This window comes from Triticum aestivum, chromosome 7A (genome assembly GCF_018294505.1).
Source record: "Triticum aestivum cultivar Chinese Spring chromosome 7A, IWGSC CS RefSeq v2.1, whole genome shotgun sequence".
Classification (NCBI taxonomy): Eukaryota; Viridiplantae; Streptophyta; class Magnoliopsida; order Poales; family Poaceae; genus Triticum; species Triticum aestivum.
Window position 1 is genome coordinate 695,682,988 of NC_057812.1, and position 22,069 is coordinate 695,705,056.

The following is a 22,069-nucleotide window of genomic DNA, read 5'->3' on the forward strand; positions in this document are numbered from 1 at the left end:
AAAGGCAGTGCTAGGCCACACCAACCAATCATTCAGCAAAGCATACAAGGCACACACACTCAGAGTCAAGCCACGCACAATCACACACACAATCATTGTCAAAATGCAATATTCACACTTCTAAGGCAAACAATACAAAGGAGGTAATTGCAACTCCCTCCACATTTTCACATCCGGGCTTGGGACCGGCAAAGGCAGTGTTAGGCCACACCAACCAATCATTCAGCAAAGCATACAAGCCACACACACACAGAGTCAAGCCACGCACAATCACACACACAGTCATTGCCAAAATGCAATATTCACAGTCACACACATCACAGTCAAATGCACAATATTCACACAGTCACACACAGTCACACATCACAGTCAAATGCAATATTTGCACACAGTCACACGCACACACACACATACACACACAGGCAAACACACAGTCCCACACACAGACAGTCAAGCCACACACACAAGAGAGTCAAGCCACAAACAGTCAGACAGACACAGAATGGAGCACTTGCACACAAGAAACAAACATAGATAGGGGCACAAACAGAAAGCAACAAGAAACACCGAAGTAAACTCAGAAAGCTATAAAGAAATTCCAAAACCTGAATGACTAAACGATTTCTCTCGAGGGGTGAGGGTGATTCAGATCTTCGTTCCTGAAAACAGGAAGCTGGTTAGAGGCTGATTAAGTGATTATCTTCATCACTACCCACAAGTTTGTAGGCCTATGGACAAAAAAGAAATGTTAAATGCGTTCTTATTCTACTTACTAGAGAAAGCAAGGCGTGTAACATGAGCAACATTCTTATAGAAATTTTGGCTAAGGTAAGCCATTCCTACCTACAATATATATGTTTCAAGTTGGCAACTGTGGTTGCCTCTCATGAGTTACAAGCCGATGGATAGCCTGAAAAATGACATGAGCAACTTAAAATGTGAGTTTCCACAATGTAAATGATGTTTCTATTATTCTTGAAGCAAGAAGAGTAGCTTACGTTACCAGCAGCACCAGCAGTCATATATTTACAAAAGAAGATTAAGATGACCTGTGATGTAATAAGCATCATATGAGTCAAAAATACTTGGAATCAGTTTATGATCATAACAACATAGGTAATTATTCCTGTGTGTATATCAAAGTTATCAAGATAGGAACTTATTGAGTCTGTGTATCTTGCAACTCCAATAATTCACCTGGTTTGTCGTCTTGCTTTAGCTATAGGTGAGAAGAACTGATAACAAACACTAGTAGAAAACAGGGCTTTCGTCCAGGCCTGTTTAGCCCATTAGTCCCGGTTCAATCCAGAACCGGGACTAATGTGAGCATTTATCCCGGTTCGTGCGGCTAAGGCATTAGTCCCGGTTCACCTGTGCCCTTTAGTCTCGGTTTGTGCCTCAAACCGGGACTAAAGGGTGCGATGCCCATTAGTCCCGGTTCATGCCTCAAACCGGGACTAAAGAGTAGACCTTTAGTCCCGGTTTGAGGCACGAACCGGGACTAATGGGGTTGAGACCTTTAGTCCCGGTTCGTGCCACGAACCGGTACTGAAGGTCCCATTTTCAAACTCTACCCCCCCCTGTGGATCGCCTTTTCAATTTTAAAAAGAATAAAAGAAAATGATGGAAATGTCAAAAAAATAAAAGAAAATAAGTTTCCCATGTGATATGTGGTCTAGTTGTTGGGGAAATTTGCAAATGTGAATTTCGACTTTATTTGCAAAATCTCTCTGGAATTTGTAAATATGGGCATAACTTTTGCATACTAACTCGGATGAAAAAGTTTTTTATATGAAAAATTATCTACTCGAAAAGTTACATCCAAATTTAACGGGGGGAACCCCGTTAAACATTTTCAAAATCCTCAAAAACCTAACAGAAAAAAAGTTACGGGGCTTTTAATATCTAGAGTGGAAAAAATCGGAAAAATGACAAACTGTGGTCAAACCATGGTCAAACTAATTATTCAAAATAACTATTGTTTTCTAAATAATTATTGTTTTTGAAAACAATAGTTTGAAACTCAAACAGTGAAATGTGTCAATTCATGCTCAAGCAAAATTCCTGAGGGTTAATAGGATTAACATCTTACTATTGTCAGGAAAACAACAAGTGCAGACTTGGAAACGAGGGAGAATAGAACCCGGAAGTTAAGCGTGCTCAGGCTGGGTGAGTGGGAGGATGGGTGACCGTTCGGGAAGTTAGGTGATTTGGAATGATGAGGGTGATTAGAGAAGAGGATAAATTGAGCAGTGATGAGGGGTGCTGATTAGAGATTCACTAATGAGGGGTTAAAATAATTCAGAAATGTGAAAATAAAAAATTTCAAAAAAAAATTTCAAAAATTTTTTCAAAAAAAAATCATAAAATTTCCATTAGTCCCGGTTGGTAAAGGCTCCACGTGGCCGCGGCCTTTAGTCCCGGTTGGTGAACCGGGACAACCGGGACAATAGGCCCTTTTTCTACTAGTGAAATAGAAGTTACACAAATGTAAGTACCCCATTCCTGCAATATTCAGATGTCTGATGCACGGTATGATGTTCAGGAAAGAGTGAGGAAGTGGCAGGGGCTACATCATTCATGTTAGGAATCTGGTAACAAAGAGGACCAAGGTAGTACCTTCTAGGAAGAAATTTTGCTATTTCTGCCCATTTATTCCCTGGGCATTATAAATGCATGTTCCTCCTCATAGTCCAAGCATCTCTCTGTATGTCTGGATTCAGATGATTATGCCACCTAAGATGTTATGTAACCAGTGTGTTTCTGAATTAGCAAACATTCCCCTGTTTGTCTTGCACAAAGGGGAAAATGCATTTAAGCAAATCATGAAAATGAAACAATCAAAGGAATACCTCTCTTGACATTGCTTGCCTATACGTCCAGGTAGTGACCTTGCAATGAGACCAATTTGTTGCTCCATACCGCATTTTGAGCACAACTATCAGGTGCCAATAGGTAGTTATGGATACAGCACATCTAAAAACAGAAGTACCCGGAAGTAGCACAATTTGGCTAAATAAACATTTTGACATCAGCATCGCAAAATATAAAGAACATAAATACCTGCGTTTTATGCAAACTCAACCCATCAGTGTCCTTAGCAACACAATAAAGAGCCAATGTGAAATGTCCAGATCCAATGTCTGTACCTTAAATACTTAGAAAAGCATTATTCCAGTGACTGGACAACAGTAATACATAAAAAATAATATGATATCCACATAAGACATAATCACAAAAAGGTTCAGAAAAAAGAATAGTGCTAGGTCTGTTCACATTCAACAAACAGCAAAGCAATCAATCGTGAAATATAAAACACAAGTTATACAACCAAACATTCAGCAAAGCATACAAGCCACACCATCAAACAAATGCAATTTTCACACACAGTCGCACACACACACACATACACACACACACAGTCAAGCCAGACACATATTCACCATCAAGCCACACAGAGTCACACACACAGTCAAGCCACACACATATTCACAATCAAACCACACAGAGTCACACACAGAGTCAAGCCACACACAGTCAAGCCAGACACATATTCACCATCAAGCCACACAGAGTCACACACACAGTCAAGCCACACACATATTCACAATCAAACCACACACAGTCACACACAGAGTCAAGCCACACACAGAGAGAGTCAAGCCACACACAGAGAGTCAAGCCACACACACACACACAGAGTCAAGCCACACACATATTCACCAACAAGTCACACACACATAATGAAGCACTTGCACACAAGAAACCGACATAGATAGGGGCACAAGGAGAAACCTAATACATGCAAGATCGAAGTAAACCCAGAAAGCTATAAAGAAATTCCAGAACTTGAATGAGTAAACTGATTTCAAGTTGGCAACGGTGGTTGCCTCTCATCAGTTACAATATTGTGCATGTTACAGCAGCACTAAGAGCTTGCTAAAGAGCATTTTCGTCAATCTATCTGAGAAAATACAGAAACTATGTTCCATCAAGATCTTTGAGAATAAAATATGGAGGCCATATCAGTTCCAAACGTGACTTGCTAATAACCACTGCAGTACTTAAACATGAGTATCAAGTAGGGTAATTTGAAGGGTGTAAAATAGAAATTAGGCACCACTAGACCGGCAAGGCAACAAAGAACCATACAAGACAGAACATTAAAAATGAGTAAATTGCAGAAGAGAGAAAAAAAATCTACAACTGAATGGAGTAAGCCTTACTCATCCCCAATTTGGCGTTGCTCAATTTGAGAGATACCATAGTATCGAAGTGCAGCTTCCAAGAATTTATGCTTTAGATCTAAAATTCTTGCATAGCATACCTACAAGAGATATAAGAAGGGAACTAAATTTTTGTCCTTAGTTGTAGATAGATAGATTATTAAACTGTTTCTGAACCAATAAACCTTGTATTACAAGTTCACACCTTCATGGTTGCTGTTTGTGACAAAAAATGAGGCTTTGTTGATAAAAGCTTCAACATTCACTGCATCATCATCCTACAAAATGAAGAACTACGTTAGTCCAGCTGAAAATGCAATGACGACAGAGGCTAAAATGGGACTAACCTCCAAATAGAGTCATGCAATCTGGACGCACTTGGATAATTTGTTTGTCATCAAGCATCCTGGTTTTTAAGAAGATGGTCAGATTTCCCAGACTTAGAATATCCAATGACATGTAAAGAGAGACAAAAGCTTAGAATATCCAATGACATGTAAAGAGAGACAAAAGCTTTGCTTCTACCTTATTCCTGAGTCCAAGTCAATACCACTAAGCATTTGTACTGCCCTCGGCCATTGTTGTTCAAATTCATACAGTTCTGCAAGCTTCTCCCTAATCACTACAACCTGCAGATAGCGAGCAAGGTAAATACACCATTTTAAAATAACAGGACACATGTTTTTCTTCTTCAATTTGTTCATTTATTACGAATAATTTGTTCCAGGAGATCCATTTGGCAAACACAAGTTAAGCATGATGTGGCAGAGAACATCAACTACATATAAAATCAAGTGTACCTGATTAGCCAGGCTGTGCGGTGGCCCAGACAAACCGTTCAGTGTCCTTAGCAATACAATAAAGAGCAAATGTGAAATGTCCAGATCCACATGTCTGTACCTTAAATACTTAGAAAAGCATTAGAATATGATATCCACATAACAGACATATCAAAAAAAAGTTCAGAAAAAAAGAATAGTCAGTTGTCTGCACTAACAAGTACTGGTCTGTTACCTATGATCAAGTACTGGTCTGTTAGCATAAATGATTATTCGTCAAGACAATCACTCCTGCCATATAAACATGTATCTCAAGGAAAATTTGTAAGAGATGTGGTTAATTACTTGAATAAAACACACCATATCAAGTATACTAACACAGAAGTGATATCAATATTTCCACCTTCCACATTAGATAGTATAAAACACACCATAGCTAGTAAAAACACACCATGGCCTACACGGTTTGCACCCTAATGCATCCCCATATATGGAAAGACAGACATTGGGAACATAAGCAAAGCATGACAAGAACCACCCAATTGGAAAGAACACTAAATAAGCAACCATCAGAACAACCATAATGTATCACCCCATCTCTGCTTATAAGATGGGTGATTCAAGAACATAAGAACAACCGTAACAAACAACCATAACGACCAGCGAGCCAAACCAGAGTATCACAAGGGCGCATGCGTTTGAGGTCTGGAAATCGCCGACGAACAACGCAGCGACGGAACCGAGGAACCGATCTGAGCGAACATGATAAACTGACCTTGCTTTGGCCTCTCCCCGTCTCTGCAATCCAAATCCAAAACCAGACGGGCGAACACGAAACACAGGGACACGAAACATAATCGTTCATCGCTCCGCCACGAATATGAAACACAGGATAGTGAGTGTCTCTCAGATAACCAAAGCACACACATAAGTTAATGATCCAACAAACTCAGAATCAATATTAACTACTCAATGATCCAGCAAACATTACAACATAATCTTATGGAATAGGGTGTCAGAAGCTCAATGATCAATGATCGCACTATAAGTTAATTGTCACAAAGTCTAGGCAAAGCAAGAAAAGCATTTTCCATTGACTGGACACTAGTAATACAAAAAAAGAATATGATATACAAAAAAGAATAAACGGAGACTAGCTAAAGGTGAGCTGACGATATGTGTTGGAAGTGTTTCCAATGTTGATATGATCAAGCATCGCACGCTCCCTCTACCATCGAGATTGGTGTTTGCGTTGAGCATAGACATGATTGGATTACGTCTATCGCAATACGGTTATTCATTTAAGGAGAATAATGGTTACTCTGTTTATTTGAATAATACCTTCAATGGTCTTGCACCTAAAATGAATGGTTCATTGAATCTCGATCATAGTGATACACATGTTCATGCCAAAAGATATAAGATAGTAATGATAGCACCACCTACTTGTGGCACTGCCACTTAAGTCATATCGGTATAAAATGCATGAAGAAGCTCCATGTTGATGGATCTTTGGGCTCACTCGTTTTTGAAAAGTTTGAGACATGCGAACCATGTCTGTTGGTGTTTATGCATGAAGAAACTCCATGCAAATGGACCGTTTGGACTCACTTGATTTTTGAATCACTTGAGACATGCAAATCATACCACATGGGCAAGATGACTGAAAGCCTCGGTTTTAGTAAAATGGAACTGAAAGCAACTTGTTGGAAGTAATACATTTTGATGTGTGCAGTCCAATGAGTGCTGAGGCGTGTAGTGGATATCGTTATGTTCTTACTTCACAGATGATTTCAGTAGATGTGGAGTATATTTACTTGATGAATCACGAGTCTGAATTATTGAAAGGTTCAAGTAATTTCAGGGTGAAGTTGAAAGATCGTCGTGACAAGAGGATAAAATATCTATGATATGATCATAGAGATGAATATCTGAATTACGAGTTTGGCACAGAATTAAGACATTGTGGAAATTGTTTCACAACTAATACAGCCTGGAACACCATAGTGTGATGGTGTGTCCGAACATCATAACTGCACCCTATTGGATATGATGCATACCATGATGTCTCTTATCGAATTACCACGATAGTTTATGGGTTAGGCATTAGAGACAACCACATTCACTTTAAATAGGGCACCACGTAATTCCGATGAGATGACACCGTATGAACTATGGTTTAGGGAAACCTAAGCTGTCATTTCTTAAAAGTTTGGGGCTGCGATGCTTATGTGAAAAAGTTTCAGGCTGATAAGCTCGAACCCAAAGCGGATAAATGCATCTTCATAGGACAACCTAAAACAATTGGGTATACCTCCTGTCTCAGATTCGAAAGCAATAAGGGATTGTTTCTAGAATTGGGTCCTTTCTCGAGGAAAAGTTTCTCTCGAAAGAATTGAGTGGGAGGATGGTGGAGACTTGATGAGGTTATTGAACCGTCACTTCAACTAGTGTATAGCAGGGCACAAAGAGTTGTTCCTGTGGCACCTACACCAATTGAAGTGGAAGCTTATGATATTGATCATGAGACTTCGGATCAAGTCACTCCCAAACCTCGTGGGATGACAAGGATGCGTACTACTTTAGAGTGGTACGTAATCCTGTCTTGGAAGTCATGTTGCTAGACAACAATGAACCTACGAGCTATGGAGAAGCGATGGTGGGCCCGGATTCCGATAAATGGCTCGAGGCCATAAAATCCGAGAGAGGATCCATGCATGAAAACAAAGTGTAGACTTTGGAAGAACTACTTGATGGTCGTAAGGCTGTTGAGTACAGATGGATTTTAAAAGGAAGACGGACAATGATGGTAAATGTCACCATTAAGAAAGCTCGACTTGTCGTTAAGATGTTTCCCGACAAGTTCAAGGAGTTGACTACGATGAGACTTTCTCACTCGTAGCGATGCTAAGAGTCTGTTGGAATTATATTAGCGATTACTGCATTATTTATGAAATCTTGCAGATAGGATGTCGAAACATTGTTTCCTCGACGATTTTCTTGAGGAAAGGTTGTATGTGATACAACCGGAAGGTTTTGTCAATCCTGAAAGATGCTAATAAGTATGCAAAACTCCAGTAATCCTTCTAAGGACTGGAGTAAGCATCTCGGAGTTGGAATGTGCGCTTTGATGAGATGATCAAAGATTTTGGGTTTATACAAAGTTTATGAGAAACTTGTATTTCCAAAGAAGTGAGTGGGAGCACTATAGAATTTCTGATGAGTATATGTTGTTGGCATATTGTTGATCAGAAATGACGTAGAATTTCTGGAAAGCATATAGGGTTATTTGGAAAGTGTTTTTCAATGGAAAGCCTGGATTAAGCTACTTGAGCATTGAGCATCAAGATCTATAAGGATAGATCAAAACCCTTAATGGTACTTTCAAATGAGCACATACCTTGACATGATCTTGAAGGTGTTCAAGATGGATCAGTCAAAGAAGGAGTTCTTGCCTGAGTTGTAAGGTATGAAGTTAAGACTCAAAACCTGACCGCGGCAGAATAGAGAGAAAGGACGAAGGTCGTCCCCTATGCTTAAGACATAGGCTCTGCAGTATGCTATGCTGTGTACCGCACCTGAAATGTGCCTTGCCATGAGTCAGTCAAGGGGTACAAGAGTGATCTAAGTATGGATTACAAGACAGCGGTCAAAGTTATCCTTAGTAACTAGTGGACTAAGGAATTTTCTCGATTATGGAGGTGAAAAAGGAGTTCGTCGTAAAAGGTTACGCCGATGCAAACTTTGACACTAATCCAAATTATTCTAAGTAGTAAACTGGATTCGTATAGTAGAACAGTTATTTGGAATAGCTCCAAATAGAGCGTGGTAGCTGCATCTAGGAGATGACATAGATATTTGTATAGCACACACAGATCTGAAAGGTTCAGACCCGTTGACTATAACCTCTCTCACAAGCATAACATGATCAAACCCAGAACTCACGGAATGTTAATCACATGGTAAATGTGAACTAGATTATTGACTCTAGTAAACTCTTTGGGTGTTAGTCACATGGGGATGTGACCTTGAGTGTTAATCACATATCGATGTGAACTGGATTATTGACTCTAGTGCAAGTGGGAGACTGTTGGAAATATGCTCTAGAGGCAATAATAAATTGAGTATTATTATATTTCCTTGTTCATGATAATCGTTTATTATCCATGCTAGAATTGTATTGATAGGAAACTCAGATACATGTGTGGATACATAGACAACACCATGTCCCTAGTAAGCCTCTAGTTGACTAGCTTGTTGATCAATAGATGGTTACGATTTCCTGACCATGGACATTGGATGTCGTTGATAACGGGATCACATCATTAGGAGAATGATGTGATGGACAAGACCCAATCCTAAGCATAGCACTAGATCGTGTAGTTCGTATGCTAAAGCTTTTCTAATGTCAAGTATCATTTCCTTAGACCATGAGATTGTGCAACTCCCGGATATCGTAGGAGTGCTTTGGGTGTGCCAAACGTCACAACGTAACTGGGTGGCTATAAAGGTACACTACGGGTATCTCCGAAAGTGTCTGTTGGGTTGGCACGAATCGAGACTGGGATTTGTCACTCCGTGTGACGGAGAGGTGTCTCTGGGCCCACTCGGTAGGACTTCATCATAATGTGCACAATGTGATCAAGGAGTTGATCACGGGATGATGTGTTATGGAACGAGTAAAGAGATTTGCCGGTAACGAGATTGAACAAGGTATCGGGATACCGACGATCGAATCTCGGGCAAGTATCATACCGCTAGACAAAGGGAATTGTATACGGGATTGATTAAGTCCTTGACATCGTGGTTCGTCCGATGAGATCATCGTGGAACATGTGGGAGCCGACATGGGTATCCATATCCCGCTGTTGTTTATTGACCGGAGAGCGATCTCGGTCATGTCTACATGTCTCCCGAACCCGTAGGGTCTACACACTTAAGGTTCGGTGACGCTAGGGTTATAGAGATATTAGTATGCGGTAACCCGAAAGTTGTTCGGAGTCCCGGATGAGATCCCGGACGTCACGAGGAGTTCCGGAATGGTCCGGAGGTAAAGAATTATATATAGGAAGTGCTATTTCGGGCATCGGGACAAGTTTCGGGGTCATCGGTATTGTACCGGGACCACCGGAAGGGTCCCGGGGGTCCACCGGGTGGGGCCACCTGCCCCGGGGGCCACATGGGCTGTAGGGGGTGCGCCTTGGCCTACATGGGCCAAGGGCACCAGCCCCTAGAGTCCCATGCGCCAAATGGACAAGAGGAGGGGAGAGTCCTAAAGGGGGAAGGCACCTCCGAGGTGCCTTGGGGAGGATGGACTCCTCCCCCCCTTGGCCGCACCCTTCCTTGGAGGAAGGGGCAAGGCTGCGCCCTCCCCCTCTCCCTTGGCCCTATATATAGTGGGGGGAAGGGAGGGCAACCATACCTAAGCCCTGGCGCCTCCCTCTCCCTCCCATGACACATCTCCCTCCTCCCGCAGCGCTTGGCGAAGCCCTGTTGGAATCCCGCTACTTCCACCACCACGCCGTCGTGCTGCTGGATCTCCATCAACCTCTCCTTCCCCCTTGCTGGATCAAGAAGGAGGAGACGTTGCTGCTCCGTACGTGTGTTGAACGCGGAGGTGCCGTCCGTTCGGCGCTAGGATCATCGATGATTTGGATCACGACGAGTACGACTCCATCAACCCCGTTCTCTTGAACGCTTCCGCGCGCGATCTACAAGGGTATGTAGATCCACTCCTCCCTCGTTGCTAGATGACTCCATAGATAGATCTTGGTGACACGTAGGAAAATTTTAAATTTATGCTACGTTCCCCAACACGCGTCGCTAGGCCCGGTGGTGGTGGGAGGACGGCGGTGGTCACGGCTGTGCGCCCATGTCACCACAACCCTCTTTGGGATCCTACCCAGATCCATGGAGGAGGCGTGGTGGCCGCGGCGCGGAGCACACGCGCAGATGGCATCCAATCTGGTAGCAGGATCAACCATGATGGTGGCGGCGGCTATCTCCGGTGGTCAGGTGTCCTTCACGTTGATCTTGTCCGATGGGCGGCTTGGCGGCGCCTCCGTCAGATGCGATCTAGCCGGTGCAGCCGATGATGGTGGCCATCTCCTCCGCCGGAGGTGGTCGGCCTAAGGCTGGATGGTCAGATCTCGAGATCCGTCATCTAGTTCCGGCTGCGAGTCGGGATGACATAGTTGCTGGTGAAAACCGAGCCGATGGCAGGCGATGGCGACGTTATGCGCCGTTACCTTGATGAAGGCATCGTCGTGCAACGATTGTCGAACCACTCGTGCTGCTCCGAGGGAAACCCTAGGATCTAGTGTTCTAGATCGGACAATGACGGTATTGTGGTGTCGTTTCTCTCTTGGGAGCATCATTTGCGGAGCAGCGCTAGAAGACAAAGGCAGGAGGTGGAGCAGCTTCGTCTTGCACGGAACTTCGGTGGAGATGTCAAGTCACGCCTGGCCGACAGGTGCTATATGCTATGTCATGCCTGGTCGACAGGTGCTACGCACGGCAGATCTTCCAGAATCTTCGCGTCTGGATGGACGAGCGCGGGGCGGTGGCTGTTGGGGAACGTAGTAATTTCAAAAAATTTCCTACGCACACGCAAGATCATGGTGATGCATAGCAACGAGAGGGGAGAGTGTGATCTACGTACCCTTGTAGACCGACAGCGGAAGTGTTAGCACAACGCGGTTGATGTAGTCGTACGTCTTCACGGCCCGACCGATCAAGCACCGAAACTACGGCACCTCCGAGTTTTAGCACATGTTCAGCTCGATGACGATCCCCGGACTCCGATCCAGCAAAGTGTCGGGGAAGAGTTCCGTCAGCACGACGGTGTAGTGACGATCTTGATGTACTACCATCGCAGGGCTTCGCCTAAGCACCGCTACAATATTATCAAGGATTATGATGGAAGGGGGCACCACACACGGCTAAGAATATGATCACGTGGATCAACTTGTGTGTCTAGGGGTGCCCCCTGCCCCCATATATAAAGGAGCAAGGGGAGTAGGCCGGTCAACCCCTATTGGCGCGCCAGGAGGAGTCCTCCTCCTAGTAGGAGTAGGACTCCTACTAGGAGGGGGAAGGAAGTGGGGAGGGAGAAGGAAAGGGGGGCGCCGCCCCCCCTCTCCTAGTCCAATTCGGACCAGGGGGGGAGGTGTTGGGGAACGTAGCAGAAATTCAAAATTCCCCTACGTGTCACCAAGATCTATCTATGGAGAAACCAGCAACGAGGGGAAGGAGAGTGCATCTACATACCCTTGTAGATCGCTAAGCGGAAGCGTTCAAGAGAACGAGTTGATGGAGTCATACTCGTCGTGATCCAAATCACCGATGATCCTAGTGCCGAACGGACGGCACCTCCGTGTTCAACACACGTACAGCCCGGTGACGTCTCCTACGCCTTGATCCAGCAAGGGCAGAAGGAGAGGTTGGGGAAGACTCCATCCAGCAGCAGCACGACGGCGTGGTGGTGGTGGAGGAGCGTGGTACTCCAGCAGGGCTTCGCCAAGCACCGCAAGAGACGAGGAGGGAGAGGGGTAGGGCTGCGCCAAGAAGGAGATTGAATTCATCTGTTGGCAGCCCCAAGTCCTCAAGTATATATAGGGGAGAGGGAGGGGTGCGCCCCACCTAGGGTTCCACCCTAGGGGCGGCGGCCAGCCCCAATCCCATCTAGGGTGGCGGCCAAGTGGAGGGGGAGAGGGAGGCGCACCAGGCATGGGCCTTAAGGCCCATCTGCCCTTAGGGTTTGCCCCCTCTTCCCCTTAGGCGCATGTGCCTTGGTGGGGAGGCGCCCCAGCCCACTTAGGGGCTGGTCCCTTCCCACTATTGGCCCATGTAGGCCTCCGGGGCTGGTGGCCCCACCTGGTGGACCCCCGGACCCCTCCGGTGGTCCCGGTACACTACCGGTGATGCCCGGAACACTTCCGGTGGCCAAAACCATACTTCATATATATTAATATTTACCTCCGAACCATTCTGGAACTCCTCGTGATGTCCGGGATCTCATCCGGGACTCCGAACAACATTAACCACATACAAACTTCCTTTATAACCCTAGCGTCATCGAACCTTAAGTGTGTAGACCCTACGGGTTCGGGAACCATGCATATATGACCGAGACGTCCTCCGGTCAATAACCAACAGCAGGATCTGGATACCCATGTTGGTTCCCACATGTTCCACGATGATCTCATCGGATGAACCACGATGTCAAGGACTTAATCAATCCCGTATACAATTCCCTTTGTCTAGCGGTACGATACTTGCCCGAGATTCGATCGTTGGTATCCCGATACCTTGTTTAATCTCGTTACCGGCAAGTCTCTTTACTCGTTCCGTAACACATCATCCCGTGATCAACTCCTTGGTCACATTGGGCACATTATGATGATGTCCTACCGAGTGGGCCCAGAGATACCTCTCCGTTTACACGGAGTGACAAATCCCAGTCTCGATTCGTGCCAACCAACAGACACTTTCGGAGATACCTGTAGTGTACCTTTATAGCCACCCAGTTACGTTGTGACGTTTGGCACACCCAAAGCACTCCTACGGTATCCGGGAGTTGCACAATCTCATGGTCTAAGGAAATGATACTTGACATTAGAAAAGCTTTAGCATACGAACTACATGATCTTGTGCTAGGCTTAGGATTGGGTCTTGTCCATCACATCATTCTGCTAATGATGTGATCCCGTTATCAACGACATCCAATGTCCATGGTCAGGAAACCGTAACCATCTATTGATCAACGAGCTAGTCAACTAGAGGCTTACTAGGGACATGGTGTTGTCTATGTATCCACACATGTATCTGAGTTTCCTATCAATACAATTCTAGCATGGATAATAAATGATTATCATGAACAAGGAAATATAATAATAATCAATTTATTATTGCCTCTAGGGCATATTTCCAACAGTCTCCCACTTGCACTAGAGTCAATAATCTAGTTCACATTGCCATGTGATCACAGGTCACATCGCCATGTGACTAACATCCAAAGAGTTTACTAGAGTCAATAATCTAGTTCACATCACTATGTGATTAACACTCAATGAGTTCTGGGTTTGATCATGTTATGCTTGTGAGAGATGTTATAGTCAACGGGTCTGAATCTTTCAGATTCGTGTGTGCTTTACAAATCTCTATGTCATCTCCCAGATGCAGCTACCACGTTCTATTTGGAGCTATTCCAAATAACTGTTCTACTATACGAATCCAGTTTACTACTCAGAATAATCTGGATTAGTGTCAAAGTTTGCATCGGTGTAACCCTTTACGACAAACTCTTTTATCACCTCCATAATCGAAAAAATTCCTTAGTCCACTAGTTACTAAGGATAACTTTGACCGCTGTCATGTGATCCATTCTTGGATCACTCTTGTACCCCTTGATTGACTCATGGCAAGGCACACTTCAGGTGCGGTACACAGCATAGCATACTGTAGAGCCTATGTCTAAAGCATAGGGGATGACCTTCGTCCTTTCTCTCTATTCTGCCGCGGTCAGGTTTTGAGTCTTACTCAATGTTCACACCTTATAACACAGCCAGGAACTCCTTCTTTGCCGATCCATTTTGGACTCCTTCAAAATCTTGTCACGGTATGTATTCATTTGAAAGTACTATTAAGTGTTTTGATCTATCCTTATAGATCTTAATGCTCAATACTCAAGCAGCCTAATCCGGGTTTTCCATTGAAAAACACTTTTCAAATAACTCTGCATGCTTTCCAGAAATTCTACATCATTTTCGATCAACAATATGTTAACAACTTATACTCATCAGAAATTCTATAGTGCTCCCACTCACTTCTTTGGAAATACAAGTTTCTCATAAACTTTGTATAAACCCAAAATCTTTGATCATCATCAAAGCGTATATTCCAACTCCGAGATGCTTACTCCAGTCCTTAGAAGGATTGCTAGAGCTTTGCATACTTGTTAGCATCTTTCAGGATTGTTAAAACCTTCTGGTTGTATCACATACAACCTTTCCTCAAGAAAATCGTGAGGAAACAATGGTTTTTGACATCCTATCTGCAAGATTTCATAAATAATGCAGTGACTGCTAATATAATTCCAACAGACTCTTAGCATCGCTACGAGTGAGAAAGTCTCACCGTAGTCAACTCCTTGAACTTGTCGGGAAACATCTTAACGACAAGTCGAGCTTTCTTAATGGTGACATTTACCATCATTGTCCGTCTTCCTTTTAAAATCCATCTATACTCAACAGCCTTACGACCATCGAGCCGTTCTGCCAAAGTCTACACTTTGTTTTCATACATGGATCCTCTCTCGGATTTTATGGCCTCGAGCCATTTATCAGAATCCGGGCCCACCATCGCTTCTCCATAGCTCGTAGGTTTATTGTTGTCTAGCAACATGACTTCCAAGACAGGATTACGTACCACTCTGAAGTAGTACGCATCCTTGTCGTCCTGCGAGGTTTGGGAGTGACTTGATCCGAAGTCTCATGATCAATATCATAAGCTTCCACTTCAATTGGTGTAGGTGCCACATGAACAACTCTTTGTGCCCTGCTATACACTAGTTGAAGTGACGGTTCAATAACCTCATCAAGTCTCCGCCATCCTCCCACTCAATTCTTTCGAGAGAAACCTTTCTTCCTCGAGAAAGGACCCGATTCTAGAAACAATCCCTTATTGCTTTTGGATCTGAGACAGGAGGTATACCCAACTATTTTGGGTGTCCTATGAAGATGCATTTATCCGCTTTGGGTTCGAGCTTATCAGCCTGAAACTTTTTCACATAAGCGTCGCAGCCCCAAACTTTTAAGAAATGACAACTTAGGTTTCTCTAAACCATAGTTCATACGGTGTCATCTCATCGGAATTACGTGGTGCCCTATTTAAAGTGAATGTGGTTGTCTCTAATGCCTAACCCATAAACTATCGTGGTAATTCGATAAGAGACATCATGGTATGCATCATATCCAATAGGGTGCAGTTATGATGTTCGGACACACCATCATACTATGGTGTTTCAGGCTGTAGTAGTTGTGAAACAATTTCCGCAATGTCTTAATTCTGTGCCAAACTCGTAATTCAGATATTCATCTCTATGATCATATCATAGATATTTTATCCTCTTGTCACGACGATCTCTCACCTTCACCCTGAAATTACTTGAACCTTTCAATAATTCAGACTCGTGATTCATCAAGTAAATATACTCAACATCTACTCAAATCATCTGTGAAGTAAGAACATAACGATATCCACTACACGCCTCAGCACTCATTGGACTGCACACATCAAAATGTATTACTTCCAACAAGTTGCTTTCTAGTTCCATTTTACTGAAAACGAGGCTTTCAGTCATCTTGCCCATGTGGTATGATTTGCATGTCTCAAGTGATTCAAAATCAAGTGAGTCCAAACGGTCCATTTGCATGGAGTTTCTTCATGCATATTCACCAATAGACATGGTTCGCATGTCTCAAACTTTTCAAAAATGAGTGAGCCCAAAGATCCATCAACATGGAGCTTCTTCATGCGTTTTATACCGATATGACTCACGTGGCAGTGCCACGAGTAGGTGGTACTATCTTATATCTTTTGGCATGAACATGTGTATCACTACGATCGAGATTCAATAAACCATTCATTTCAGGTGCAAGACCATTGAAGGTATTATTCAAATAAATAGAGTAACCATTATTCTCCTTAAATGAATAGCCGTATTGCGATAGACATAATCCAATCATGTCTATGCTCAACGCAAACACCAATCTCGATGGTAGAGGGAGCGTGCGATGCTTGATCACATCAAGCTTGGGAAAAACTTCCAATACATATCGCCATCTCACCTTTAGCTAGTCTCCGTTTACTCCGCAGCCTTTTATTTCGAGTTTACTAACACTTAGCAACCGAACCGGTATCTAATACCATGGTGCTACTAGGAGTACTAGTAAAGTACACATTAACACAATGTATATCCAATATACTTCTATCGACCTTGCCAGCCTTCTCATCTACCAACTATCTAGGGTAATTCTGCTCCAGTGGCTGTTCCCCTTATTACAGAAGCACTTAGTCTCGGGTTTGGGTTCAACCTTGGGTTTCTTCACTAGAGCAGCAGCTGATTTTCCGTTTCATGAAGTATCCCTTCTTGCCCTTGCCCTTCTTGAAACTAGTGGTTTCACCAACCATCAACAATTGATGCTCCTTCTTGATTTCTACTTTTGTGGTGTCAGACATCGCGAATATCTCAAGGATCATCATATGTGTCCCTGATATATCATAGTTCATCACGAAGCTCTAGCAGCTTGGCGGCAATGACTTCGGAGAAACATCACTATCTCATCTGGAAGATCAACTCCCACTCGATTCAAATGATTGTTGTACTCAGACAATCTGAGCACAAGTTCAACAATTGAGATTTTCTTCCTTAGTTTGCAGGCTAAGAAAATCGTCGGAGGTCTTATACCTCTTGACGTGGGCACGAGCCTGAAATCACAATTTCAGCCCTCGAAACATCTCATATGTTTCGCGACATTTCAAAACGTCTTCGGTGCCTCAACTCTAAGCCGTTTAACTGAACTATCACGTAGTTATCAAAAATGTGTATGTCAGATGTTCGCAACATCCACAGACAATGTTCGAGGTTCACCACACTGAGCGATGCATTAAGGACATAAGCCTTCTATGAAGCAATGAGGACAATCCTCAGTTTACGGACCTAGTCCACATAATTTCTACTATCATCTTTCATCTAAATTTTCTCTAGGAACATATCTAAACAGTAGAACTGAAGCGTGGGCTACGACATAATTTGCGAAGACCTTTTGACTATGTTCAGGATAATTAAGTTCATCTTATGAACTCCCACTCAGATAGACATCCCTCTAGTCATCTAAGTGATTACATGATCCGAGTCAACTAGGCCGTGTCCGATCATCACGTGAGACAGACTAGTCATCATCGGTGAACATCTTCATGTTGATCGTATGTGTTTCGCGTGTGTAAATCTGGCTTACACCCGTTGCATGTGAACGTAAGAATCTATCACACCCGATCATCACGTGGTGCTTCGAAACGACGAACTTTCGCAATGGTGCATAGTTAGGGGGAACACTTTCTTGAAATTTTAATGAGGGATCATCTTATTTACTACCGTCGTTCTAAGCAAATACGATGTATAAACATGATAAACATCACATGCAATCAAATAGTGACATGATATGGCCAATATCATATTGCTCCTTTTGATCTCCATCTTCGGGGCTCCATGATCATCATTGTCGTCGGCATGACACCATGATCTCCATCATCATGATCCCCATCATTGTGTCTCCATGAAGTTGTCTCGCCAACTTATTACTTCTACTACTATGGCTACCGGTTAGCAATAAAGTAAAGTAATTACATGGCTTGTACAATGACACGCAGGTCATACAATAAATAAAGACAACTCCTATGGCTCCTGCCGGTTGTCATACTCATCGACATGCAAGTAGTGATTCCTATTACAAGAACATGATCAATCTCATACATCACATATCATTCATCACATTCTTCTTGGCCATATCACATCACATAGCATACCCTGTAAAAACAAGTTAGACGTCCTCTAATTGTTGTTTGCATGTTTTACGTGGCTGCTATGGGTTTCTAGCAAGAACATTTCTTACCTACGCAAAAACCACAATGTGATATGCCAATTGCTATTTACCCTTCATAAGGACCCTTTTCATCGAATCCGATCCGACTAAAGTGGGAGAGACAGACACCCGCCAGCCACCTTATGCAACTAGTGCATGTCTGTCGGTGGAACCGGTCTAACGTAAGCGTACGTGTAAGGTTGGTCCGGGCCGCTTCATCCCACAATGCCGCCGAATCAAGATTGGACTGGTAACGGTAAGAATATTGAACAAAATCAACGCCCACAACTACTTTGTGTTCTACTCGTGCATAGAAACTACGCATAAACCTGGCTCATGATGCCACTGTTGGGGAACGTAGCAGAAATTCAAAATTTTCCTACGTGTCACCAAGATCTATCTATGGAGAACCAGAAGCGAGGGGAAGGAGAGTGCATCTACATACCCTTGTAGATCACTAAGCGGAAGCGTTCAAGAGAACGGGTTGATGGAGTCGTACTCGTCGTGATCCAAATCACCGATGATCCTAGTGCCGAACGGACAGCACCTCCGTGTTCAACACACGTACAGCCCGGTGACGTCTCCTACGCCTTGATCCAGCAAGGGGAGAAGGAGAGGTTGGGGAAGACTCCATCCAGCAGCAGCATGACGGCGTGGTGGCGGTGGAGGAGCGTGGTACTCCATCAGGGCTTCGCCAAGCACCGCAAGAGACGAGGAGAGAGAGGGGTAGGGCTGCGCCAAGAAGGAGATTGAATTCATTTGTTGGCAGCCCCAAGTCCTCAAGTATATATAGGGGAGAGGGAGGGGTGCGCCCCACCTAGGGTTCCACCCTAGGGGCGGCGGCCAGCCCCAATCCCATCTAGGGTGGCGGCCAAGTGGAGGGGGAGAGGGAGGCGCACCAGGCATGGGCCTTAAGGCCCATCTGCCCTTAGGGTTTGCCCCCTCTTCCCCTTAGGCGCATGGGCCTTGGTGGGGAGGCGCCCCAGACCACTTAGGGGCTGGTCCCTTCCCACTATTGGCCCATGTAGGCCTCCGGGGCTGGTGGCCCCACCTGGTGGACCCCCGGACCCCTCCGGTGGTCCCGGTACACTACCGGTGATGTCTGGAACACTTCCGGTGGCCAAAACCATACTTCATATATATTAATATTCACCTCCGGCCCATTCCGGAACTCCTCGTGACGTCCGGGATCTCATCCGGGACTCCGAACAACATTCGGTAACCACATACAAACTTCCTTTATAACCCTAGCGTCATCGAACCTTAAGTGTGTAGACCCTACGGGTTCGGGAACCATGCAGACATGACCGAGACGTCCTCAGGTCAATAACCAACAGTGGGATCTGGATACCCATGTTGGTTCCCACATGTTCCACGATGATCTCATCGGATGAACCACGATGTCAAGGACTTAATCAATCCCGTATACAATTCCCTTTGTCTAGCGGTATGATACTTGCCCGAGATTCGATCGTCGGTATCCCGATACCTTGTTTAATCTCGTTACCGGCAAGTCTCTTTACTCGTTCCATAACACATCATCCCGTGATCAACTCCTTGGTCACATTGTGCACATTATGATGATGTCCTACTGAGTGGGCCCAGAGATACCTCTCCGTTTACACGGAGTGACAAATCCCAGTCTCGATTCGTGCCAACCAACAGACACTTTCGAAGATACCTGTAGTGTACCTTTATAGCCACCCAGTTACGTTGTGACGTTTGGCACACCCAAAGCACTCCTACGGTATTCGGGAGTTGCACAATCTCATGGTGTAAGGAAATGATACTTGACATTAGAAAAGCTTTAGCATATGAACTACATGATCTTGTGCTAGGCTTAGGATTGGGTCTTGTCCATCACATCATTCTGCTAATGATGTGATCCCATTATCAATGACATCCAATGTCCATGGTCAGGAAACCGTAACCATCTATTGATCAATGAGCTAGTCAACTAGAGGCTTAATCTATGTATCCACACATGTATCTGAGTTTCCTATCAATACAATTCTAGCATGGATAATAAATGATTATCATGAACAAGGAAATATAATAATAATCAATTTATTATTGCCTCTAGGGCATATTTCCAACAGGAGGAGGCGCGCGGCCCACCCTGGCTGCCCCTCTCTCTCTCCACTAAGGCCAATATGGCCCATTACTTCTCCCGGTAGGGTTCCGGTAACCCTCCGGCTCTCCGGTTTTCTCCGAAATCACCCGGAACACTTCCTTTGTCCGAATATAGCCGTCCAATATATCAATCTTTATGTATCGACCATTTCGAGACTCCTCGTTATGTCCGTGATCACATCCAGGACTCCGAACTAACTTCGGTACATCAAAACTCATAAACTCATAATATAACTGTCATCGAAACCTTAAGCGTGAGGACCCTACAGGTTCGAGAACAATGTAGACATGACCGAGACACGTCTCCGGTCAATAACCAATAGCGGAACCTGGATGCTCATATTGGCTCCTACATATTCTACGAAGATCTTTATTGGTCAGACCGCATAACAACATACGTTGTTCCCTTTGTCATCGGTATTTTACTTGCCCGAGATTCGATCGTCGGTATCTCAATACCTAGTTCAATCTCGTTACCGGCAAGTCTCTTTACTCGTTTCGTAATACATCATCTCGCAACTAACTTATTAGTTGCAATGCTTGCAAGGCTTATGTGATGTGCATTACCGAGAGGGCCCAGAGATACCTCTCCGACAATCGGAGTGACAAATCTTAATCTCGAAATACGCCAACCCAACATGTACCTTTGGAGACACCTGTAGAGCTCCTTTATAATCACCCAGTTACGTTGTGACGTTTGGTAGCACAAAAAGTGTTCCTCCGGCAAACGGGAGTTGCATAATCTCATAGTTATAGGAACATGTATAAGTCATGAAGAAAGCAATAGCAACATACTAAACGATCGGGTGCTAAGCTAATGGAATGGGTCATGTCAATCACATCATTCTTCTAATGATGTGATCCCATTAATAAAATAACAACTCTTTTCTTCATGGTTAGGAAACATAACCATCTTCGATTAACGAGCTAGTCAAGTAGAGGCATACTAATGACACTCTGTTTGTCTATATATTCACACATGTATTATGTTTCCGGTTAATACAATTCTAGCATGAATAATAAACATTTATCATGATATAAGGAAATAAATAATAACTTTATTATTGCCTCCAGGGCATATTTCCTTCAGTGGCGCCGTTGTGCACCGTGGTGGCGTTGACGGATGGACGGACTGACAAGGATGATGCGGATCTCTCTCCTGAAGATGGGTTAGCGGTCCGATGATGATGGCGGCGTCTAAAACATGTCCATGTGTGGTGTACACTTTAGGTCTGCTGCATGAGCTGTTCGTTCCGATACATTATATGGATGGATCGTCGACGACACC

The 22,069-nt window shown here is 44.0% G+C and overlaps 2 long non-coding RNA genes across 2 annotated transcripts; both read right to left on the reverse strand.

Moving 5' to 3' along the window:
• Positions 1 to 1,163: 1,163 nt before the first annotated feature.
• LOC123154913 (uncharacterized) lies at positions 1,164 to 2,913 on the reverse strand. Its single transcript, XR_006477120.1, has 3 exons — positions 2,853 to 2,913; positions 2,620 to 2,736; positions 1,164 to 1,235 (listed from the first exon to the last, which is right to left on the reverse strand). It is a non-coding gene; the product is annotated as an uncharacterized lncRNA (long non-coding RNA).
• Positions 2,914 to 4,433: 1,520 nt separating this feature from the next.
• On the reverse strand, positions 4,434 to 6,114 carry LOC123154890 (uncharacterized). The gene is made up of 5 exons (XR_006477107.1): positions 5,241 to 6,114; positions 5,027 to 5,126; positions 4,752 to 4,855; positions 4,574 to 4,632; positions 4,434 to 4,504 (listed from the first exon to the last, which is right to left on the reverse strand). It is a non-coding gene; the product is annotated as an uncharacterized lncRNA (long non-coding RNA).
• Between the last annotated feature and the right edge of the window lie 15,955 nt (positions 6,115 to 22,069).